At 40.3% G+C, this 26,606-nt stretch overlaps 1 non-coding gene across 1 annotated transcript; it reads right to left on the reverse strand.

Annotated features, from left to right (window-relative positions):
• Positions 1-7,469: 7,469 nt before the first annotated feature.
• On the reverse strand, positions 7,470-7,576 carry LOC127491413 (U6 spliceosomal RNA). Its single transcript, XR_007920074.3, has one exon. It is a non-coding gene; the product is annotated as a U6 spliceosomal RNA (small nuclear RNA).
• Positions 7,577-26,606: the final 19,030 nt, after the last annotated feature.

The following is a 26,606-nucleotide window of genomic DNA, read 5'->3' on the forward strand; positions in this document are numbered from 1 at the left end:
TGCAGGTCCATCACTGTGTCTTGTGACTTCTCTCTCTGTCTCATCTCCTTCCCTTTACTTGACAGAACTGAGTAGGGATCTGGAGTGGTTGTGAAATAAGTAGATCTGAACTGTTTACAAATCCTCTGGGATCCAGGACTACAAAGGAAAAAGACTGTTCATTAGACCCAGAGTTCTCACGAAACAGCAGCCAATATCTTCCACATGGTTAGAGTGGACCTTGCTGTGTCAGAGGCTGGCAGAGTCAGAGATATTGCTGCACTAGAAGCAAAGGACTATTTGAATTTGAAATGAGGATCAGGATTATGACCTTTGATACTGTCAGAGGGACAAATAAATCTTTAAGGTCCAAGGAGAAGAGACTGTTTTCACAATATAGAAAGGAGACAGTTTAGACTGTTTAGGAAGAGTCCAGTGTTGTGGCACAGTGGGTTAAGCCACAGACTGCAAGGCCAGCATCCTAGATGAGTACTGGTTTGAGTCTTGGCTGCTCCACTTTTGATCCAGCTCCTGCTAATGAGCCTGGGTAAGCAGTGGCAGATGGCTTGAGTGCTTGGGCTCCTGCCAGTCATGTGTGAGACCTGGATGGAGTTCCTGGCTCCTGGTTTGGACCTGGCCCAGCCCTGGCTGTTGTAGCCATTTTGGAATAACCAGTAGATGGAAGATTTTTTTTCTCTCTCTCTGTAATTCTGCCTTTCAAATAAATCCATAAATCTTAAAAAATATTGTTTAAAGAAGAAATGTTATCTGCAACAGATGTACGGAGTATTATATACCATCATGCATTTCCAAGCAATGGTGGAAGAAACAGAGCTACACAAATTAGCAGCACTTTGGAAAAGTCATTCTTTTCATCCTGACATTCCACACATGCACCTGAGGGAGGGTCCTGTAACTCAGATTTAACCATGTCATTCTCTGGCTCAATGATTTCTCATTCCCTACAAGCTGATATTCAAAGTATTAGATGTAACAAAAGAGTTGAGCTAAAACCTTTAGAGATTAAACACTGAAAATATTATGGCATGGACTTCATGTGTAATAAAAGAAGTAAACAATATTAATATGAAAAAGTCATGATTTTTCCCATGCTGACTACTTGTAGATTTTTTTGTGTTTTATATCAGATTTTCTTTTCTGTCCCCTCTCCTGAGTACCAGAGCATTTACCAAGTTGCTCTATAGATTGTTTCTCACTCCTCTGTTTTGCAAACTCTAATGTACATATTAGTCACATGAGGATCAGGTTAAACTACAGATTCTGATTCAGGAAGTCTAGTACGGAGCCTGGGAATTTTTTATTCCTAACATTTCTGGGGTGACACTGAGGCAACTGTGGCAACAAGAAATAGACATTTGATTTTTCCAGCTTTCCCATTATCCTTTCCTAACTCATTATCGTGTTGATCTTAGACACATGAAACCTTTTCATAAACTTTGCTCCGAGAGTTTCCTCTTCTGGTACCACTTCCACTTTTGACTATCAAACTGCTCTTTTACTACAAGGTAAAATCTAAATGTTTCCTGTAAACACTTTTTCATTTCCTTTGCAGCTACAGTGGCTCCCTGTCTTTGTTCCTCTTTGTCACTCTATTTTTCTTGACCATATTAGGCTTGTGGGACAGAAAAATCAGGAATGGGAACTCATGACAGCTGTACTACAGGACTAAAAGGCTATAATGTGGGTGGGAATTTGATAGCTTCTTGCAAACCAATATTTTGAAATGAGGGAGAGCAATTTTATCTCACTACAGAGTTCTCAGATATTGATAGGCATTCAAAAATGGAAAGATATGCTGGCCAGAAGTAGTGATAAGTGCTCTATCTCTGCAGGTGTTCAAGTGGACTCTGGTTAACTGTTTATTGGGGGCATCTCCAAAGTGAGATGAGGTACCAATATGGTTCTTGGGTATGGCACTGGTATGCATAATTTCACCCAGCAGGTGCCCCTGAAATGTCAATTTTATTTCCCAGGCTTTGAGGAGAAGGGGAAGGGGGTCATGAAAGCAAACTGGTAAACACTTTGAAAAGAATATTTTAAAAAAAGTGTCTATTTGAGAGGCATAGAGAGATACAGAGATAGAGACAGAAATAGAATAGAGTTAGATAGATAGAGCTCCTGTCCTCTGGTTCACTCCCCAAATGCCTGTAATGGCTAGGGCTAGGCAGAACTGAAGTTTGCAGTCAGGAACTCAATCAAGGTCTTCCATGTTGGTGGCAGGAACACAATTACTTGAGCCACTGCTGCTGTCACCTAGGGTCTGCATTAGCAGGAAACTGGATACCGGAGCCAGAGCTGGGTATCAAACCCAGGTACTCTGATAGGGGATATAATTGTCTTAACCAGTTTCTTACTTCCTGGGCCAAATGCCAGCCGCTGAAACATTTTTAGAATATAAAAGCAAGTAGATTTATTATGAAACAAAATATTCAATTTGAAAAACATTTGAAGATGGAAGAGGAACTTTGATCAAATTTCAAATTTGGAGTAGTCTTATCAGATACATATGCCCTACATAGCTTAGATAATCACTTTCTTCTGCAAAACTGTAAGGGATGCTTTAGTAAAACAATTAGGAAGAAATGGGATTAATTAGATCAATGGTTTTCAAATCTGGCTAATGATCAGGAAGTCTTTCCAACTCTAAGTCCTAGAGATTCTTAATCATTACAGGAGACAATACAGGAATCTGTATTCCATAAAACATCTCAGCTGGGTTTGGTGATTCACTAAACATGGACAATAAATGAGATCATTCATTTATTTTTCAATACCAGCTGCAGCAACATATAACCCCACTTTCAAGTGGCTTAAGACACAAAGGGTTTATTTCTTACTCTCAATCTGGTATGATTTAGTAGGGTCTGGAGAAAGGGAATGACAACTCTATATAGTCAGGGACTCAAGGTTTCGCTAATAGTTCTGGGGGATCCCTAAACTTCTACAAAATCCTATGCATCTGGTTAAGGAATCAGAAAAGAATGAGAGTGTAAGGTCACATGGAAAATTTTAGAAGTTCGATGTTGGAGCTGGCCCACAACAGGTTGTGAGAGCCCACTGCTAGATTTTTAGGAATTCGGTGATTTGGTGTTAAAATATGATCATTATGAAAACATAAATTATTTGAACTTATCAATAAATAAATCACATTAAAAACAAAACAAATTACTCCTTAATTATTATACTGTATTTTACTACTCTATATGATCTTGAGTTATTTACATCGATTATATCTGTATGGTAGAAAAATCACTTAATACATCTCTCTGAACTCCAACCAAGAACACTGTGATGAATTATATGTATATGTATCTTTGAGTATATTATATGTATATACATCTGGACTATATAGTCAGTTATGAAAATTCATAAAATTCCTTGTAAAACAAGAATCGGGGTATCCTTTAAAGAAAGGCCCAAAGTAATGCCATGTTATAATATATGAATATTATATTTCTATTTTTCATTACATTACCAATCTAAAATTCTCACTTTCCTCAAGACCTTCAGTTTTCTATTAACCTTACATTTGTGAATCAGGGTATAGTATGTCAATGAGAACACCTGCCTCAGAGAATAAACATATTTAAATATCAACCTTTCACTCTGATTGGTTTTGGAAAGTTCTACTGATTAGGCATAAATATTTTAAATTATAATTTCTAAAAAAGAAATAAAAATGTTATTTAATGAATTTTAAAACAACTCATTCATCAAAATGGTGGAAACTACCATACTGCAGTAACACATATGATCAAATGAATTGGGTCTTAGGTATGTAATGACATTTAATAAGGACTGGGGGTATTTATGTTACATTAATAATTTCCATTTTATATTTATATATATTTATATTTGAAGCCTTTGGATTATAAATTACAGTTTGGTTAATACTAAAATGGAATTATACCTTTAGGAGTCTCCTTCTTTTTGAGGTTCCTGCAGAGGAAGTGAAGGCAATGATTAATATGAAATGGAAACAAAGTATCACTGCATTGTTAGACCAGGGTTCAGTACTCAGATCAGCATATAGGGAAAGCAATTTTGAAGCTTACGGGTTAAATAAGAGATCACCAGTCCCTGAGCTCTAAATCTAGACCTTAGAATCTTGTTAGCTTATGGATTGTTCCAACATAATAAAATTATGAGAAAAAAATGATGAGGGATCCCTGAGATGACAGCTTCTTAGTCAAGTGACTGACCCAGTCACATTGAGATGGGAAACGAAATACAGGAGTGATCCATGAGTATATGAGTTACTATTTAATGGAGCAGTTACCCTGCTCATTAACTAACATAGACTAACTGGTGTCCTACACATTGACAAAATCTTTTAAACTTCTTGTGAAGGAACTGAGAGAGAGTTGAAGGTATTTTGCTCAATCTCCAAACCATTGCTTCATAAACAGCTCTTTAACACAATAGCTGAAAATGTGGGGCAAATGGGACATTTTCACCATGGTGTATTGATTAATACTATGGAACTGTTTTTTTTTTATAGAAAACTTTTATTTAATCAAAATAAATTTCAAAAGTACAACTTTTGGATTATAACATTTCTTCTCTCCATACACGCCCTTCTACCTCCAAATTGTCCCACCTCCTACTCCCTCTCCCATCTCATTCTTCAAGATCCATTTTTAATTATCTTTATATACAAGAGATCAAGTCTATACTAAGTAAAGATTTCTACAGTTTGCACACACACACAAACACACAACATATAAAGTACTGTTTGAAGATTGGTTTTACCATTAATTCCCATAGTACAACACATCAAGGGCAGAGGTCCTACATGGGTAGTAAGTGCACAATGACTCCTGTTGTTGATTTAACAATTGACACTCTTATTTATGACATTAGTGCTCACCTGAGGCTCTTGTCATGAGCTCCCAAGGCTCATCTGGGATCAGACTACTGTGATCTGATGGTTTTCTCAGGCTTTCTGGCTCCTTCCTAATTTTTGCTCACATAGACATTTCCCCTAATAACCTCCTTGAATGTCTACTCCTGGGTTAACACACCCAGTTTAAACAATAATTTTTGTGTGGAGTATCTTGAACCTGAGAGTTTAAAAAGGACTTGCAAAAAAGTGATCTTAATAATTTTATTTAAAAATGCATAATTTATGATGCCCTTAAGAAAGACTAATGAAAAATATCTAAATTTCCTCATGGTTTTGCCTTATTATTTAGTATAATTTTCCAAATTAAGGAAGTTATTTCACCCTAAATCTTTTAAGTTTAATGAGCTGCCTTCAAGGACTGTTCAGTTTAAGCTTTATTGATTGAAAGAACATTTTCTCAGAGGCCACCTTTTAAAGAAATCATTGATTTGGAGTAAACTGAAGAACGGAATTTTCCATAGCTTACTTATCATTGAATCACATACCTAAATCTTTACCAAGAAGAATCCATCTATCCACTGACCAATCAATCCCTATATATCTATCCATCCATCTATCATCTGTGTAATCTATCATTAATTTATTATTTTACAATTGGTACAGTTAGGCAATTAAGATAATCAGTTGATTATTTTAATTTGAGAGCTTCAAGACTGAGTTGCCAGAAAAAAACTTAACTTATTTTAAGCAGGAAGCCCCTGGGATGTGAAAGTGGGTGTTGCTGCAATAAAACACTTTCCACACAGAGTTGGTTAAAGTACAATGAGTGGCTGGTGCTGCGGCTCACTAGGCTAATCCTCCGCCTTTCAGCGCCGGCACACAGGGTTCTAGACCTGGTCGGGGCACCGGATTCTGTCCTGGTTGCCCCTCTTTCAGGCCAGCTCTCTGCTGTGGCCCGGGAGTGCAGTGGAGGTTGGCCCAAGAGCTTGGGCCCTGCACCCCATGGGAGACCAGGAGAAGGACCTGGCTCCTGGCTTCAGATCAGTGTGGTGTGCTGGCCGCAGCGCGCCGGCCACGGCGGCCATTGGAGGGTGAACCAACGGCAAAGGAAGACCTTTCTCTCTGTCTCTCTCTTTCCCCCTGTCCACTCTGCCTGTAAAAAAAAAAAGTAGAATGAGTGCTTGCTAGGGGTGTCCTTCTCTCAGGTAGTCTCCATAGACATGCTTGCCCAAGTTCCAATGAAGTCTGAAAATAGAATAGCTCTGTTGTTAATTCCTGGTTTCTGTTGGAGTCTTAGCAATACTGTCCTGTTTATATTAAATAAAGGGCCAATCAATTTCTGGTAATATCTCGTTGCTAGGAAATTTGTCAGGGGAATAATTATTAGTTATATAGTTACACTTGTATTTTTGTTCAGGTTGGTATATTTATAGTGGCTGAATAAAATTAATGCATGTGTTTCTTAAAGAAGATATATCTCAATAAATAATATGTTTTGATGATAATGGTTTGCATAATATGTAAAGAGTTCATATGTCACATCAGTATACACTGTACATTTCAATTCTAATTGTAGCTCTGACAGGAAGATGGAATTATCTCTATTTTACAAATGAAGTAACTGAAAATAAAGAGATTGAGTCAAAAAGATCCTGTGGTTAACAGAGAATATAAATTGGGAAGGTGGCTCATCAATATATATCAGTTCTCTGTTTTTTAAAAGATTATTTATTTGAAAGGCAGAGTTACAGAGATGGGGGGAGAAAGAGAAAAAGAAAGAGTGAGAGCAAGCGATCAAGCGAGAAAGAGAGAGGAAACAGAAATATGCAGAATCTGTAAAGAACTCAAGAAACTCTGCAACAACAAAACAAACAATGAGGACAGGAGCCAATTCCAGCTAACTTGTGAGAAAAATGGTAACTTGTTAGTAGGATATTGGTTAGCCCTGTATCTCAGTGAGACTCACAATAGAAAGGTTTCCTTCAAAATCTGAAAGGATTTCAGTTCTCAGATTATGAAATACTTATGGTGGTGATAACATGTCAGGGTATCATAGACAGAAGTATATTTAATGTACAACCTTACTTTTCCTTAATTTTTTTAACTCCAAAAATGTATGTTTGTCAATTTGAAAGTGGAAAGTCACATACTTTCCTTTTTTATTTTAGGAGAAACAATGTTAAGGTACCCCTTGTCAAGTGCCTGTGAATACTTACAATTTTGCAAGATCTAACTTTACCTTTGTGGTGACTACAAAGAAATAAACTATACCTTCCCTAAGCTTCCTTCAGGCTTCCCTGCAGGAATACTTCCCTGCAGGAATACTGTTCTTGGACAATCTAAGTTGTAATAGTGGTGGGAATAGGTCTTTAGCAGCTATAAAGTTGTGGCAATCAGTCATGCATTAGATTAGCTAGGTGGTTAAATAAGGAGATGGGGTTAAACTATTACATCTCAGATTATAAGGCCACATGACTGAAAACCATTAAAATCAATACTCCGTATTTAAAGACAGGTTATAGATATCTAGAGTGTCTATTCATTCAAGGATGAATAGATTCATATTGTAAGCAATTCCTAGGATGTCAGGACAATTCTACAATGGTTTATTCTTTTTTTTTTTTTAAATATGGAACACTTCACGAATACGCGTGTCATCCTTGCACAGGGGCCATGCTAATCTTCTCTGTATCGTTCCAATTTTAGTATATGTACTGCCGAAGTGAGCACAGTTTACTCTTTTAAAAAAACAAAGTCTTCCTTTATTCATAATAGATTTCATTATTTAAGTTTACTGCTATAAATTTCAGTTATAAAATATCAATTCTCGAATGAATTAATAGCCAGTTGGTAAATCATAACATAATGAGGATTTAAGATATATAAACTGTATAATTTCTTAAATCACAGTGAAATGAAATAAGTAATATACATGGTCCGCATCATTTTGATTAAGTTTGCAATTCTACTTCCTTATTTTCATTTTCATTTTTAAAAAATTTTTATTTATATAAGGTGAACACATTTCATGACTTTATATATACAGATTTAGGGGCATAGTGATGCTTCCTACTCTACCCTTCCTGTTGTTCACTCCCACCCTCCTTCCTCCTTCCTTTCTTATTTTTTTTCTTTTAATTGCTTCTGGGGTATTTTTCAAGAAATATTTGCTTATGCCAATGTCTTGCAGAATTTCCCCATAGTATTTTGATTGTATCAGGTGATAGATTTAGATCCTTGATCCATTTAGAGTTGATTTTTATATATGTTGTAAGATAGGGATCTTGCTTCATACTTCTGCACATGGAGATCAAATTTTTTATTTATTTTTTGTTTTTTTAGTTTTTTACATTTTTTTGGACAGGCAGAGTGGACAGTGAGAGAGAGAGAGAGAGACAGAGAGAAAGGTCTTCCTTTTGCCGTTGGTTCACCCTCCAGTGGCTGCCGCGGCCGATGCGCTGCAGCCGGCGCACCGCGCTGATCTGATGGCAGGAGCCAGGTGCTTATCCTGGTCTCCCATGGGGTGCAGGGCCCAAGGACTTGGGCCATCCTCCACTGCACTCCCTGACCACAGCAGAGAGCTGGCCTGGAAGAGGGGCAACCAGGACAGAATCCGGCGCCCCGACCGGGACTAGAACCCAGTGTGCTGGCACCGCAAGGTGCAGGATTAGCCTATTGAGCCACGGCACCAGCGAGATCAAATTTTCCTAACACCATTTATTGAAGATCCTGTCTTTTCTCCAGGGATTGATTTTAGCTTGGCTGTCAATGATTAGTTAGTTGTAGATACATTAATTGGTTTCTGGGGTTTCTATTCTGTTCCCATTGGTCTACATGTTTATTTGTCTGCCAGTACTAGGCTGTTTTAATTATAATTGCCCTGTAGTATGTCTTGAAATCTGGTATTATGATGACTCCAACTTTGTTTTTGCTTCTTAAAATTGTTGCAGCTATTTGGAGTTTCTTGTGTATCCATATGAATTTTAGCATTATTTTTTCTAGATCTGAAAAGAATGTCCTTGGTATTCTGATTGGGATCGCATTGAATCTGTTAATTACTTTAGGTAGTATGGCCATTTTGATGATATTAATACTTAACAACCACAAACATGAAAGATTCTTCCATTTTTTGTGTCTTATTTCTTTTTTAATGTTTTGTGATTTTCATTGTAGGGATCTTTTACCTCCTTGGTAAATTTTTTTTTGTAGCTATTATGAATGGTACTGGTCTTACAAATTCTTTCTCAGCCACGGCATTGTCTGTGTATACAAAGGCTATTGATTTTTGTGTGTTGATTTTATATCCTACAACTTTATCAAACTCTCTTAGAAGTTCCAACAGTCTCTTAGTGAAGTCTTTTGGTTTTCCTATATATAGGATCATGTCATCTGCAAGCAGGGATAATTTGACTTCCTTCTTTCTAATTTGTATCCCTTTGATTCTTTTTCTTGCCTAATGGCTCTGGCTAAAACTTCCAGAACGATATTGAATACTAACAGTGAGAGTGGACATCTTCGCCTGATTCTGGACCTTAGTGGAAATGCTTCCAACTTTTCCCCATTCAGTAAGATGCTAGCTGTGGGTTTGTCATATATTACCTTGATTGTGTCAAGGAATGTTCCTTCTATACCCAATTTGCTTCAGGTTTTTATCATGAAAGGATGTTGTATTTTATCAAATGCTTTCTATGCATCTATTGAAATAATCATATGATTTTTGTTCTTCAGTTTGTTAATGTGATGTATCACATTTATTGTTTTGCATATGTTGAACCAACTCTGCGTACCAGGGATAAATCCATTTGCTTGGGGTGACTGATCTTTCTGATTTGTTATTTGAATCAATTAGCTAGTAGTTTGTTGAGGATTTTTGCATCTTTGTTCATCAGGGTTATTGGTCTATACTGCTCTTTCTTTGTTGTATCTTTTTCTGGTATAGGAAATAAGGTGATGCTGGCCTCATTGAAGGAATTTGGGAGGATTCTCTCCCTTGCAATTGTTTTGAATAGCTTGAGAAGTATCGGAAGCAGTTCTTCTTCAAAAGTCTTGTAGAATCCAGCAGTGAAGCCTTCTGGTCCTATGCTTTTCTTTGTTGGGAGGGTATTTTTTTTGAAAGTTTTTTAAAAAAATTTTTTATTTATTTTTTATTTTTTGACAGGCAGAGTGGACAGTGAGAGAGAGAGACAGAGAGAAAGGTCTTCCTTTGCCGTTGGTTCACCCTCCAATGGCTGCGGCGGCCAGTGAGCTGCGGCTGGCGCACCGCGCTGATCCGATGGCAGGAGCCAGGTACTTATCCTGGTCTCCCATGGGGTGCAGGGCCCAAACATTTGGGCCATCCTCCACTTGCACTCCCTGGCCACAGCAGAGAGCTGGCCTGGAAGAGGGGCAACCGGGACAGAATCCGGTGCCCCGACCGGGACTAGAACCCGGTGTGCTGGCGCCGCAAGGCGGAGGATTAGCCTAGTGAGCCGTGGCGCCGGCCAAAAGTTTTTTTTTTTTTAAAATAAGTATAAACTTCATAGGGACAGCTTTTTTGAATACAGTAGTTCTTCTCCCCATACCCGCCCTCCTACCTCCAAATTGTCCCACCTCCTACTCCCTCTCCCATCTCATTCTTCAGGATTCATTTTAATTATCTTTATATACAAGAGATCAAGTCTATACTAAGTAAAGATTTCTACTGTTTGCACCCACACAGACACACAAAGTATAAAATGCTGTTTGAAGATTGGTTTTACCGTTAATTCTCATAGTACAACTCATTAAGGACAGAGGTCCTACATGGGTAGTAAGTGCACAATGACTCCTGTTGTTGATTTAACAATTGACACTCTTATTTATGACATTAGTGCTCACCTGAGGCTCTTGTCATGAGCTTCCAAGGCTATGGAAGCTTTTTGAGTCCACAAACTTTGACATTATCTAGACAGGGCCATAATCATAGTGGAACTTCTCTTCTCCCTTCAGAGAGGGAGAGTCTTTATTACTGATTCAATATCCATCTTTGTTATTGGTCTATTTAGGTGTTTTATGGTTTCATAACTAAGTTTTGGTAGACTGCATGTGTCTAGAAATCTATCCTTTTCTTTTAGATTTTCCAATTTGTTGGCATATAGCTATAATAATTCCTGATGATTCTTTTTATTTCTCTACTCCTCCTAATTTTGGGTTTGGTTTGTTGTTTTTTTTCTTAGGCCCTTGAGATGCATTGTTAGATCATTTTTTAATGCCTTTCCAATTTCTAAATGTAGGCAATAATTGATATAAATTTCCATTTTAACACTGCTTTTGCTGTATCTCATTTATTTTGATATGTTTTGTTGACATCTTCATTCATTTTCAGGAATTTTTTAATTTCCCTTTAGATTTCTTCTATGACCCACTATTCACTCAGTAGCATCTTGTTCAGTCTCCATGTGTCTGCATAGTTTCTTAAGTTGTTAATTTCCAGCTTCATTCCACTGTAATCAGAAAAGAGACATGGTATGATTTATTTCTTTTCTTTTTTTTTTTAAAGATTTATTTATTTGGAAGTCAGAGTTACACAGAGAGAGAAGGAGAGGGAGAGAGAGAGAGAGAGAGAGACAGACAGAGAGAGGTGTCAGGTGTCTGCTGGTTCACTACCTAATTGGCTGCAACAGCCGGAGTTGCGCTGATCTGAAGCCAGGAGCCAGGAGTTCTTCCAGGTCTTCCACGTGGCTACAGGGGACCAAGGACTTGGGCCATCTTCTACTTCTTTCCCAGGCCATAGAAGAGAGCTGGATTGGAAGTGGAGCAGCTGGGAATCTAACTGGCGCCCATATGGGATGCCAGCACTGCAGGTGGTGGCTTTTTTTTTTTTGACAAGCAGAGTTAGAGAGTGAGAGAGAGACAGAAAGAAAGGTCTTCCTTCCGTTGGTTCAATCCCCAAATGTCACCCCCCAAATGGCCACTATGGCTGGAGCTACGCTGATCTGAAGCCAGGAGCCAGGTGCTTCCTCCTGGTCTCCCATGCGATTGCAGGGCCAAAGCACTTGGGCCATCCTCCACTGCACTCCCGAGCCACAGCAGAGAGGTGGACTGGAAGAGGAGCAACCAGGACAGAATCCGGCACCCGACCCGGGACTAGAACCCAGGGTGCTGGCGCCGCAGGTGGAGGATTATCTTAGTGAGCCGTGGCGCCGGCTGGTGGTGGCTTTAACCACATAGCCGGCCCCAATGATTTCAATTTTTTTTGAGTTTTCTGAGACTATCTTTATGGCCTATCATATGGTCTACCCCAGAGAAGGTTTCATGCACTGATGGAAAAAATGTGCATTCTGCATCTGTGAGATGAAATGTTCAGTAGATAACAATTAGATCCATTCAGTCCATAGTATAGATTAGCTCTGTTTTTGTTGTTGTTGATTTTTGTCTAGTTGATTTGTCCATTGATGCAAGTGGGGAGTTGAAATCTTCCACTCCCCACTATTATTATATTGAAGTCTATGTCTCCCTTTATACCCATTAACATTGCTTTTAACTAGCCAGGCACCCAGGAATTGGGTGCATATACAGTTGCTCTAGTCACATCTTCCTGTTGAACTGATCCCTTAAACACTGCATAATGCCCTTCTTCATCTCTTTTAACAGTTTTTGTACTACTCTATATAGTCTGATATCAGGATGGCTCCTCCTGCTCTTTTTTGTTTTCCATTAGCATGAAATATTTTTGTCCCATCCTTTCACTTTTAGTCTGTGTGTACCTTTCTTGGTGAGGTGTGTTTCTTGTAGTCAGCAAATACATGGAGCTTATTTTTAATCCATTCAGACTGTTGGTATGTTTTAATCGGAGAATTTAGGACATTTACATTAAAGGTTATTATTGTGGCTGGTGCTGCAGCTCAATAGGCTAATCCTCTGCCTTCGGCGCCAGCACCCCAGGTTCTAGTCCCCGTCGGGGTGCCAGATTCTGTCCCGGTTGCTCCTCTTCCAGTCCAGCTCTCTGCTGTGGCCCGGGAAGGCAGTGGAGGATGGCCCAAGTGCTTGGGCCCTGCACCTGCATGGGAGACTAGGAGAAGCGCCTGGCTCCTGGCTTTGGATCAGCGCAGTGCGCCAGCCGCAGTGTGCTGGCCACATCAACCATTGGGAGGTGAACCAATGGAAAAAGGAAGACCTTTCTCTCTGTCTCTCTCTCTCACTGTTCACTCTGCCTGTCAAAAAAAAAAAAAAAAAAAAGGTTATTATTGATAAGTAACAACTTGGTCCTGCAATTTTCCCATAAATACTCTTACTGTTTGCTTTGGGTTTCCTTTTATTTTTACTGGGAGAATTTCCATCTTCACATTCTTTCATAATATGACTATCTGTGTTTCTATATGTAGCACATCCTTAAGCATCTTTTGGTGACAAATTATTTCATTTTCTGTTTTTTTTTATGGAAGGTCTTCATTTCCTCTTCATTAATGAATGTGAGCTTTGCATAGTACAGTATTCTAGGTTGACATTTTTTTTCTTTTCAGACTTGCATTATGTCCTTCCATTCTCTCCTAGCCTATAGAGTTTCTGATGAGAAATCAGCTGTCAGTCTAGTTGGAGATCCTTTGAAGGTAATCTGACGTTTCTCTCATGCATATTATAGAATCTTTATGTTTTACTGCTGAAAGCTTGACTACAATGTATTGTGGTAAAGATCTATTCTGGTCATGTCTATTGGGAGTTCTATGTGCCTTGTATACTTGGACATTCCTTTCTTTCTCCAAATTAGGGAAGTTTTCTGTTATTATTTATTTATTTTTTAAACTAAGATTTATTTTATTTATTTGAAAGACAGAGTGAGAGAGAGAGGTAGAGACTGAGAGAGAGGAAGAGAGGCCTTCCATCCACTGGTTCAATCCCCAAATGGCTGCTTTGGCAGGAGCTGAGCCAATTTGAAGCCAGGAGCCAGGAGCTTATTTTGGATCTCCCATGTGGGTACTGGGGCCCAAGAATTTGGGCCATCATTTGCTGCTTTCCCAGGTGCATCAGCAGGGAGCTTGATCAGAATTGGAGTACTCAGAACTTGAATAGGTACCCATATGGGACACTGACACATAGGCCAGATCTTTAACCCATTGCACCACAGAGCCGGCCCCTCTGTTATTATTTCACTGAATAGCCCTTCTAATCCATTTTCTCTTTCCACATCTTCAGGAATTCCTAAGATCTGTATGTTGGGTCATTTGATAGTATCCTATAAATCTCTAACACTGTTTTTAAGTTTTCTAATTTCTTCTTTTTTTGATCTGAAATGTTTCTAAAGATTTGTCTTCTAGCTCACATATTCTTTCCTCTCTGCCTCACCAAATGAATTGTTAAGGCTCTCTACTGTATTTTATTTTTGGCATATTGAATTCTTCTTTTCTAATACTTCAGTTTGATTTATCTTCAGTATCTATTTCATGGGATTTTTTTGGGGGGGAAATTTTGAAAAAAATTTATTTATTGGGGTTGGCACTGTGGTGTAGTAGGCTAAGCCTCTGCCTGTGGCATAAGCATCCCATATGGGTGCTGGTTGGAGTCCTGGCTTCTGATCCAGCTCCCTGCTGATGGCCTGGGAAAGCAGAAGATGGACTAGGTGCTGGTCCCTGCACCCAAGTGGGAGACCCAGAAGAAGCTCTTGGTTCCTGACTTCAGATTGGCTCAGCTCTGGCTATTGCATCCATTTGGGGAGTGAACCAGCATATGGAAGACCTTTCTTTTTACCTCTTAAATAAATAAATCTTAAAAAATGGTCATCAAAGAAGGAGGTACTTTTTCCTGAAGGAGGTACTTTTCTCTTCAAAGAAGGAGGTACTTTTTCTCTACTTTGCTATGGCCTTGTATAAATACTGATAGAGTTTGTTGATTCAAAAGGCTTCCATATCTTAGGCAGCTCATGTCAAGAGCCTCGGGTGATCACTGACATCATACATGAGTGTTAATCATTAAGTTAAGAGCAAGAATCACTGTGCACTAACTTCCCAGGCAGGACTTCTATCCTCAAAGAGTTGTATTATAATTATGTCTAAGTGCTCACAAAAGATGTATCATTCTTGGGTGCTTCTTTAAAGTTAATTTTCTAAAAAAAAAGGAAGTGAAATTAACTTCAAGATGCAATGAGGAACAGTTTATTAGAGCCGGCGCCGTGGCTCAATAGGCTAATCCTCCGCCTTGTGGTGCCAGCACACTGGGTTCTAGTCCTGGTCGGGGCACCGGATTCTGTCCCGGTTGCCCCTCTTTCAGGCCAGCTCTCTGCTGTGGCCAGGGAGTGCAGTGGAGGATGGCCCAAGTGCTTGAGCCTGCACCCCATGGGAGACCAGGATAAGCACCTGGCTCCTGCTTTCGGCTAGGCGTGGTGCGCCAGCCGCGGCACGCCGGCTGCGGCGGCCATTGGAGGGTGAACCAACGGTGAAGGAAGACCTTTCTCTCTGTCTCTCTTTCTCTCACTTTCCATTCTGCCTGTCAAAAAAAAAAAAAAAAGAAAGAAAATGGATATTAGAGGAGAATTGGACTGGGAGTGAGAGAGGGAGGAGGAGGAGGAGTGGGAGAGTAGGTGGGAGGGCAGGTATGGTGAGAACTACTGTATTCCTAAAATTGTACTTCTAAAATGCATGGAGTCTGTATTCCTTAATTAAAAGGTTTCTTTGGGGGTAAAAATAAAAAAATCATTAAAAAGATTTATTTATTTGAGAGGCAGAGAGAGAGAAAGATAGATCTTCCATCTGCTTGTTCACTCCCCAAATGGCTGCAATGGTCAGACCTGGGCCAGGCCAAAGTCAAGGGTCAGGAGCATCATCCAAATTTCTCACTTAGGCACAGGGGCCCAAGGACTTGGGTCATCCTCTGCTGCCTTCCCAGGCACATTTGTGAGGAGCTGGATTAAAATTGGAGCAGTTGAGACTCAAACTGGCACTCATATGGGATGCTTGGGGAGAGTATGATCATGCTGGCTGGTATGATCGTTGCCTCATGTTCTCTCTGCCAAGGTTATCAATGCCAAGGGCGAGCCCACAGTGGCCACTCACCCACCCAAGCATTCACAAGAACTATACAAAGGATCTGTGCAGTCCTCAGTGTGAGACAGAACCCTCTGCAATAACCCACCTCAGGCACTCAGTGAAACCTGAGCCTCTGAAGCCAAACCATGAGTGCCCACAGACCCAGCTACATTCCACTCCACACCATATCATGCAGTAACAGAATTCCCACAGTCATAGTGAGCAGGGTTCCTAGAGTCATAGGGAGCAAGGGATCCACTCTTAGCCCAGTGAGGCTATTCCATCCCTAGAAAGAGCCAACCCTCCAGGCTAGACTCAAAAGTCAGTGGGGACTGTGGATTTATCTCTAAGATAAAATCGCTTGGTCACATGTGCACGAGCCATGGCAGCCTTTACTTTTTTTTTTTAAAATATTTTATTTATTTGGACACTATGAGAAACAGTGACTTGATCAGCTCTTGTCCTGACTGTTGATGTACAATGTAATACTTTATCCATTTTAGTATTTTCTCTTTGTTTTGTTCTAGTACTATTGGTTGAACTCTGTGATTAACACACAATTATTCTTAGGTGTTTAAATTTTAACTGAAAAATGATCCCTGTTAAATATAAGAGTGGGAATAAGAGAGGGAGGAGATGTACAATTTGGGACATGCTCAATTGGACTTGCCCCAAATGGTGGAGTTAGAATCATGCCAGGGGATCCCAATACAATCCCATCAAGGTGTCATGTACCAATGCCATCTCACTAGTCCAAGTGATCAATTTCAGTTCACAACTGATCATAATGATAGGTCTAAGAATCAAAGGGATCACACAAACAAGACTAGTGTCTGCTAATACTAGTTGATAGAATCAAAAAGGGAGAGAACAATCCATCATGGGAAGCGAGATACACAGTAAACTCATAGAATGGCAGATGTCCTAAATAGCACTCTGGCCTCAGAGTCAGCCCTTAAGGCATTCTGATATGGCTGAAGAACCCATGAGAGTATTTTAGGCATGGAAAGCCAAGACACCCTGGGGAAAAAAAAAAGGAAGACCTAAATGGAAGATCTCTGCGAGTGAGATCCAAGTGGAAAGAATGGGGCCATCAAAGAAGGAGGTACCTTTCTCTGAAGGGAGGAGAGAACTTCCACTTTGACCTATGACCCTGTTGGAATAAGATCGAAGTCAGCGAACTCAAAAGGCTTCCATAGCCTTGGCAACTCATGACTAGAGCCTAGGGAGACTACTGACGCCATAAACAAGAGTGTCAAATTGTTAAGTCAACAACAGGAGTCACTGTGTACTTACTTCTCATGTGGGATCTGTCCTTAGTGTGTTGTCCAATGTGAAGTAATGCTATAACTAGTACTGAAACAGTATTTTACACTTTGTGTTTCTGTGTGGGTGCAAACTGATGAAATCTTTACTTAATATATACTGAATTGATCTTCTGTATATAAAGAAAATTGAAAATGAATCTTGATGTGAATGGAATGGGAGAGGGAGCGGGAGATGGGAGGGGTGTGAGTGGGAGGGAAATTATGGGGGTGGGGAGCCATTGTAATCCATTAACTGTACTTTGAAAATTTATATTTACTAAATAAAAAAGACTAAAAAATAAAAAAAGATTTTATTTATTTATTTGAGAGGTAGAGTTACAGACAGTGAGAGGGAGTTAGAGAAAGGTTTTCCATCTGCTGGTTCACTCCCCAGCGGGCTGCAATGTCCGGAGCTGCACTGATCCGAAGCCAGGAGCCAGGAGCTTCCACCAGGTTACCCATATGGGTGCAGGGGTCCAAGCACTTGGGCCATCTTCTACTGCTTTCCCAGGCCACAGCAGAGAGCTGGATCAGAAGTGGGGCAGCCTGGACCAGAACTGGCACCCTTATGGGATTCCGGTACCGCAGGTGGAAGATTAACCGACTGTGCTACAGCACCGGCCCCCTGTACTTGTCTTTTAAGATGGTGCTTCTTCCCGCTATTCACTGGAACCCTTGTGGGTGGGATGGAAAGTAGGCAATGTGCTCTTGCTTCACGGGGCAGGTAGGCACCCTGCCTCCTGCTAGCGCTCCAGGCCATTGCAAGGTTCTCCCTCAGGCACTATCACAGGAACATCTGTGGCTGCAGCCTCCTCTCATTTCTCTTTAAGAAGATGGCATCTCCTCCTCCTGATGCTGATTCTGGCATTTGTAGTAGTGGAACAGAGGAGCACCGTCTGACTCTTTGCTGCCGAGTATGATACTCTGAAGGAGTAGGTCAGCTTCCCTGCTCCAGCCCTGGCGGTTGTTCAGATCCCAGTCAGCTCCCCAGACTGAAGTAAAAATCAGTAGGTGACTGTGGCATTCCCTCTAAGATGAAACTTCGAGCAGCAGGACATGCAGGTCCTTCTTCCTGCCTTGTCGTACGCACGGCTGGTTGCAGTGGTATCTTTGTTTTCTCTCTGGTCCCAAGGAGTCTATGTTGTTTTTTCAGTTCTTGGCCAAAAAATGTCCATCAGTCATGCCGCTGGAAACGTGGTCCTTTCTTTGTTCTTTTCATATCCCAGAGCAGCTCTCCATTTTCATTAGTATGGAATAACTCATCAGTTTGTTATGTTGCATATAATAGAATTGATAGTGATCATGCCTGCCAGCAAAAACTCATATTCTATTTTTCTACATGCTCCTACCATTATAGCTCTCAGTATCAATGTCATGAAAATAAAATGCCATTTGACATGAAATGCCATGAAGAGTGACATTATAGATTTGCTATCTAGCTAAGAATCTCACAAGATAATAAATATAATACTGATAATCTTTCACTCTTTTTTTCTTTTAACTTTTACTCAACTGTGGATTCAACTGTAAAATGGGCTGATAACACATGGAGTTAAAAATTGGGTTACAAAAATCTCCAATGAAATTACTATGATTCAGTTTTTTTAATCAGGAGAAATAATTTAAGTGTGTAAAAATAAATGTTAGTTGAATTGTATCTGCTTATAACATATGATCCATGTGTATTAGAATGCTGCTTTTGGCTTGTGTGATTCTACAAAAGCATTTTGTTTCTGAGTAACAGGAGTATCTATCCACTTAGTGGGAGAATTATAAGGTATTTTATCCAAAAGAAACACCCTTGGATGGAGGAGGAGTGGGCTGTAATAACTTATGCATGCATTCCTGCCAATAATATAAATGTCCTCTTTTTTGATGGAAGCTGGCCATGAGCAAAATTTGTTTCCTATGACATTGCATACTGTATTCAGATTTGCAGCCATAATCTTGTCAGAGTAGATTATCACATGATTGGAGCAGTAAAAAAAATGAATTGGGGTTTAAACTTTTATGAAAAAGCACTTGTATTGTGGAATAAGACTTTTTAATGGAGTGCAGGCATTAAACAGACCTTGTATTAGGCTCTGAAATTAATGGGTCACTGTATAACTTTCCAGTTTTCATAGCTTGATAAGATTAATGCTTGCTTATATAGCAAATTCAATGGCTCATTTAATTTCACATGAATGTTTAAAGTCAAATTGCTTTTGGATTAAGTCTAAACTCATTATTCATTTTAATGTCTGAAAGAACTTTCATTTTTCTTTCACTTTATTTAATCAAGTGCATCATCATTAAGTAAAAGCTAAGGACCTAGATAGCTAAAAATAATGGTAAAAAGAAATTTATTAATTTACATTGAAAAGAGACTTATTTGTCATAAAATTTATTTAATATTAGACCATGCTTACATAAGGTGCTATTTCAGAAAAGATGAGATATTTATAGGCTTTTTGTCATGCTTTAAAGTACCATATTGAAAAGCTGCCTATTTGGCTGCCTTAATATTCAATGTGCATTCCTTGGGAAAAGATTACTATTGACTTTTATTTACACGTTTTTTTCATTCATTCTCTTAGTCTACAAACATTTATTCAGAAAAGACATTTTTTAAGGTGCTGATCAAGCACTGTGGAGCATTCACCAATCAAGAACACCACATGCCTGACCTGAAAGAGCTGGCAAGTCTAACAGAATAGAATTCACTTCAGAGGACTATGGAATTCTCATCTGGATGAGGGGGTTTATTCAATAATTGCTAAGATCTTTCTCAGTTCTCAAGTTCTATTATCCCATGGCTATATCCACATTGGGGTTTGTCGCTCCCCCTCTTCGTGGAGGAACGACACTAAACCCTGCCTAGGTTTCTTATCCGAGTCACGGCACCATTATGTCGCTCCCCCTCTTCGTGGAGGAACGACACAGGACCCTGCGCTGATCTTTTGTCTGCTCGGCCCTCCCCGGGTTTGCTGCTGGTTCTTCCCGGGTTGGCTACCGTCCCTTCCACCTCCGTGGAAGGGCGGTTCCCCCTGCCACTTTCCCCACTTCCGCGGGGGAGCGGCACACCGCCGGCCGGCTCTCTCGGGGGCCGCTCAGGTGTTCCTTCAGATAGATGTTCCTGGTGCATGTTGTCTCTCTCCTCCTTTATAGTCCTCTTCCACCAATCCCAACTCTGCTACCCACACGCTGAGTACGCTGCTCTCCTACAATTAGGAGCAGGTCCTGCTGTTTATTGGTTGAACTGGAGGCAGCTGAGTAGAAGCTGTTTCCTCCTCTCCCAGCGCCATATTGTGGGAGAGCAGATGCATAGAATAAGTCTTAATTCCAGTAACAGTCTAATCTGAGTTGCTCCCAGTTGCTCCCCACAGGGGTTATGAACAGAAAAGGTAAAAAAAATCTTCAAATTTATAATATTGGTCATACAGGTATAAATGTATCAAGTATAACCATAGGAAAACTGTAATTACTAATGTGAATATTCATTTGAAATATATAAGGCATACAAGTGTCTTCTATCACTTCGTGTTGCACATGCAGCAATTTTTATTTCCAGTTTGGGTAAAAGTTGTGATAAGCATTTCTGGAACATGCACTATATTTCTAGGACTTTACTAAGTTCCAGGAGAACAGAGAAGTGTTGGTCTTTCTTGGTCATTTCTTTGTTCATGTGGCCTATAACAGTGCTTATCATGTAGTAGGTGATCAAAAATATTTGTTAAGTAACTGAATGAAATAATGAATGAAAGTGTAAAGGAATGATTGAGTGGATGCTCTTATTTCATATGCTTTTTATGAATAGCTGAACGAAGTAGGTCTTTTATTCTCATTTTATAGATGATGAAACTTAGAAAGGCGAAGTGACTTTCTCAGTGTAATGTGAATAATACAGTAAGGCTGGGTTGGAACCTCAGTTACTTTCTGCCTTTTCATGTTAACATAAAACAGAGATGACAATTCTAGGATCATAGTGCCTCTCGATTTTGGTTATGTATTATAATCAGCTGTAGTTCTTTCTAAAACTAGCAACGCCTGGAAATCCCAATTTAGTTAGAATTACCATAAGGTTGGGCCTGAACTTACGCACTTTTAAAAGTTCCCCATGATTCTAATGGCAACTGGGGTTCAGATTCACAATGATCATAAACTCAACAGTTGTAGAAATACAGAATATGACATTTGCAAGTCTCTTAATTAACCTTCAAATTTCACTAAATAATGTAGTTGGTCTGTATATGCAATGTTTGAGTTGGGACAATATAGCATTGGGGTGAAAAGCTGGACAGCCAATAAATCCTTCACTTAGGATGACTGGGCCTCATACCCACCAGTCTTGTAGCACAAGAGTTAGTTTGAGTAGCCACAAAATGAATAATTGGTATATATGTTAACCTGGCTTTCTCCCTCATTTCCTTTTTTCCTTCTATTAAAGAAAAATTATTTTACTACTTATTAAGACAGTAAGGAAGACTTTATTCAAGACTAATGAAACAGGGGAGAGAGATTAAGCTTAATTCTAAATACAATAAAGATGAGTGGGTATTTATAACCAATGAGCAGAGCAATGGGATCAATGGATGGAAAATCGTGAAGGGGAGACATCAAGGATATGCATGTTCCTGCTAAACTGGACTACTAGTGTTCCTGCTAAAGAGATGCAAGAACTTAGACAAGGGAGGAGAATGAGGAACTTGATGAGATATTTAGCGCTGCAGCCGGCGCACTGCGCTGATCCGATGGCAGGAGCCAGGAGCCAGGTGCTTTTCCTGGTCTCCCATGGGGTGCAGGGCCCAAACACCTGGGCCATCCTCCACTGCACTCCCTGGCCACAGCAGAGGGCTGGCCTGGAAGAGGGGCAACCGGGACAGAATCCGGCGCCCCAACCGGGACTAGAACCCAGTGTGCCGGCGCCGCTAGGCGGAGGATTAGCCTAGTGAGCCGCGGCGCCGGCCCCCCATTTCTTCTTCCACTAGTCTTTATTTTAAACTATAGGAGAAAAAGCATAAAATCATGCTATCGAAGAACTTATAATGTAGTGCAATTCCTTCTGAAGAGTCCAATCTAAGCATGATAAATCTGCAAATGTCAGTGATCTGTCACAGTAGATAATATTCAGCTGCATTGATCATCTTTCCCAAAATCATAATTACACTAAAACTGTTGGTCCAGAGTTACCCCTTGTTCTTGACAGCTGAAAAACTCCTATATACCTGCTTAGAGTAAACACTCCTGAAGAACTCGTGAAACCTAGGATGCACTGAGTGGAAATCCCCAGGGAAAGGAATCTAAAATGTACTTTTTCTTTCAGGCACTCCCAGGTGATTTTTAAGAATGGGACAGGATGGGCAACATTATTATGAGGGTGCTTCAAAATGTTTGTGGAAAAATGGAATTAAAAGAATTTTATTTTGGTGGAAAATATTTTGAAGTCCATGTATAGTTTTTTTCATAATGTGCATGAACTTTTTGAAAATCCTTCAGATACTGCACTTCAATTTCTTTTTGTGAAAAAATAAATTTATTTTTAGTTCTCATTTTCCACGAATTTTTGAAATCTCCTTGTATAACTTGGGGTTGGGGCATGGTTCTTAAAAATGTGCCCCTTGGGGCTGGTGCTGTGGCGTAGTGAGTAGAGCTGCCACTTGCAGTGCCAGCATCCCTCATGGGTGCCAGTTCATGTCTTGGCTGCTCCATTTCTGATTCAGCTCCCTGCTATGGCCTGGGAAAGCAGTAGAAGATAGTCCAAGTGCTTGGGTCCCTGCACTCACGTGGGAGACCCGGAAGAAGCTCCTGGTTCCTGACTTCATTACAGCCATGTGGGGAGTGAACCAGTGGATGGAAGACCTCTCTCTTTGCTTCTGCCTCTCTGTAACTCTCTTTCAAATAATAAATTTAAAAAAATCTTAAAAAAATTTAAAGGGGCCGGCACTGTGGTGCAGTGGGTTAATGACCTGGCCTGAAGTGCCGGCATCCCATATGGGCGCTGGTTCTAGTGCCGGCTGCTCCTTTCCGATCCAGCTCTCCGCTATGCCCTGGGATAGCAGTAGAAGATGGCTCAAGTGCTTGGGCTCCTGAACCCATGTGGGAGACCCGGAGGAAGCTCCTGGCTACTGGCTTCGGATTGGCACAGCTCCGGCTGTTGCAGCCAATTGGGTAGTGAACCACCGGATGGAACACCTCTCTCTCTCTCTCTCTCTGCTCTCCTCTCTCTGTGTAACTTTCAAATAAATAATAAATAAATCTTTTAAAAAAATTTAAAAAGTGGGCCCCTCAATCAGTATCATCAGCGTCATCTGGGAATTGGTTATAAATGCAAATTTTCTAATCTCTTCCAGAATTGCCAATGAGAAACTCTAGGATGGGTTCCAGCAATCTGCACTTTAACAAGTCCTCCAGGTGTGCACTCATATTTGCAAATCATCGACAACAGGAGACAGCTTTGTTTTGGGTCCTAAGTAGAAAGGAATATATCCTATGTCCACATTTTTCTGAGATCCAGAGGGTAAAAGAACAAGCAAAGCAGCATTCCAGTTGGGGCTGTGAGAGTATGGGTAGGAATGCAGAGGCTGAACCAGGAGAGCTATGGAACTACCCTGAGTCTCCTCCTGTGTGGGCATAGAAAAATTTGGGGCACCATGTACCTGAACTGCCAAGTAAGTGTGTTCATGTCTGTGGCTAAGCTAAGTGTGATGAAAGGATGTTGATTTTGGGAGGTGAACCAACGGAAAAGGAAGACCTTTCTCTCTGTCTCTCTCTCTCACTGTCCACTCTGCTTGTCAAAAAAAAAAAAAAAATGGGATTGAAGTCAATGAATATTACTTTCAAAGCAGGAGAGTTCCAAGGCATGAATGTAGAAATCAGCTAGGAAATTGAACGGCACAGCAAAACTCACCTAGCCCTATAAAAAAAAGAGAAGAAAGGAAGAAGAAAGAAGGAGAAAGACGAAGAGGAAGAGGAAGAAGAAGAAGAAGAAGAAGAAGAAGAAGAAGAGGATTTTGTGACATTCTTATGAGAATTCCAAAGCTATACCTCATTTTCCATGCAAAGAGTGGCACAATGTGATACTTTTTTCCTCAGGTATATTGGCTTAGAGAAACATTTTACATAATGAATTATTCAGGGTGATTTCCCAGGCTAGGGGAGAGGTGCACCTGTCTGAGATGCTTACAGACTTGATTAGATAACATTTGTCAGCTGCATCAGCTGCAGGTAACTCCTGGTGAGAACTGTATTTCCCTGTAGGTAGTGGAACCAAGCGATGTTTCAAATTTCATGGGGTTATTGAAGAGGCTCGCAGGAGTGTCATTCCTAAGAGGCCATACAGCAGTCAAGTTAATTAGACTCTTTGCAATCACTATTTTCTGTTCTTTTTTTTTTTTTTTCAAAGTTCTTAAAAGGGAATGTAAAGTAGTCAAGAAGACACTATCTATTTGTGTGCTATAAATAGATCATTTCTGGTCAAAGTGTAATAGAGCTGTAGTTTCATTGATCAATACCTGTGAATGCTTGCCTCCCTGTACCTTGAGTGTCTTTGGGTGCAACTCTTGAGTTCTGCATTTACAATGAGCCAAGTTTTTCCTGCCAAAATCTTTTCTTCATACACCAAACTGCTTATAACATACACAGGAGTTTTTCCATTTTGCTTAAAATACCTTCTATTTTATAAAGATTTGCATCTTCTGTAAGCTCTCTTTTGGAATTGTTTTAAAAATATACCTCCCAGAAAAAGACAACATTATTTATTGTGTTGCAGAAGAACATCTGTGCTTTTGCTTTTAGCATAGTCAATGAGATGATAGAGCACAAATCTGTGAGAAAGTATTTGAGAGACAAAGTGCTTGGATTCAAATCCAGCTCCCTCACTGACCATGGAACAAATCCAGCTCCCTCACTGACCAAGGTCTAGGAGACCTTGGAGATAGTTTATGGCCTTTCTCAGGTGGTGCTAGTGGCTGCTTAAAAAGAATATTACTATATTAAATAGAGTGATACTTATATATGCAAGGTGCTTTTTTGCTCAGTGTTAATAAGTTTTTCATAAAAGCTAGTTTAACATTTTGGAAACAGGTAGAAAGTTGAAAGAAAAGATCACTAGATGGGGATTTAGGAAAACTGGTTCTAAAAATATATGTAATTTCTCTTCAGTTCACTGGATAAAAAAATTATTTGAGGGGACGGCACTGTGGCATAGTAGGCTAAGCCTCAGTCTGCAGTGCTGGCATCCCATGTGGGTGCTGGTTTGTGTCCTGGCTGCTCCTCTTCTGATCCAGGTCTCTGGTGATGGCCAGGGAAAGCAGTGGAAGATGGCCCAACTGCTTGGGCCCCTGCACTCCTAATGGGAGACCCAAAGGAGGCTCCTGGTTTCTGGCTTTGGATTGGCTCAGCTCCAGCCATTGCAGCCATTTGGGGAGTGAACCAGTGGGTGGAAGACCTTTCTCTCTGTCTCTCCCTCTCTTTGTTTATAACTCTATGTTTCAAATAAATAAATAAAATCTTTTAAAAAGGTATTTGAGAGGTAGAGAGAGAAAACACTTTCTCACACCTGCTGCTTCGTTCCCTAAATGCCTGCAACAGCTGGGGCTGGGTCATGGCCAAAGCCAGGAGGTGGGAATGCAACCCAGGTCTCCCATGTGAGTAGCAGAGACCCATTGTATTATGTCTTTTTTTCTCTCATTAATATGTCACTTGTGACCTCAGGAGTCAATATAGAAAATTGTCTTTTTATGCAATATCCCTATTACTAAGCCAGAATCTCCACATTGTTCCTGGAACTCCATCACTGACGGACAATAGGAACACAGCACCATTTGGGTCCATGGGATGCTTGGGTTTATATCAGGGGTGAATGATAATGGAACGGTTGACTCAACTTGGAACTTCAAGTGGGGCTCAAAGTCCAGAGGTCAATTTTAGTTGTTAAGGGTTAACCTTAAATCTCCAAGATCCTGAGAGAACATCTATTAAGCTTCTCAATATTAAGCTACAAGGGCTTTGGATTTTCACATTTAGGTGTGAATGACTTATAAACAACAGTAAATGAACAACCTCAAATGACTGGCTAAATAAATTACTAGGTTTGTGGAACCATTACAGTGAGGGGCCAGCCCCATGGCTCACTTGGTTAATCCTCCGCCTGTGGCGCCGGCATCCCATATGGGCACTGGGTTCTAGTCCCGGTTGCTCCTCTTCTAGTCCAGCTCTCTGCTGTGGCCCAGGAGGGTAGTGGAGGATAGCCCAGGTGCTTGGGCCCCTGCACCTGCATGGGAGACCAGGGAGAACCATCTGGCTCCTGGTTTTGGATCGGCGCAGCACCGGCTGTAGCAGCCATTTGGGGAGTGAACCAACGGAAGGAAGACCTTTTTCTCTGTCTCTCTCTCACTGTCTATAACTCTACCTGTCAAGTAAAAAAAAAATTAAAAAGAATATACAGTAGAAAGAAAATTAAGTGACTTTGAAAGATTATTTCATAGGGCCAGTGCT

Source organism: Oryctolagus cuniculus, chromosome 18, assembly GCF_051225735.1.
Source record: "Oryctolagus cuniculus isolate XC-2025 breed Fujian yellow rabbit chromosome 18, ASM5122573v1, whole genome shotgun sequence".
Taxonomy (NCBI): domain Eukaryota; kingdom Metazoa; phylum Chordata; class Mammalia; order Lagomorpha; family Leporidae; genus Oryctolagus; species Oryctolagus cuniculus.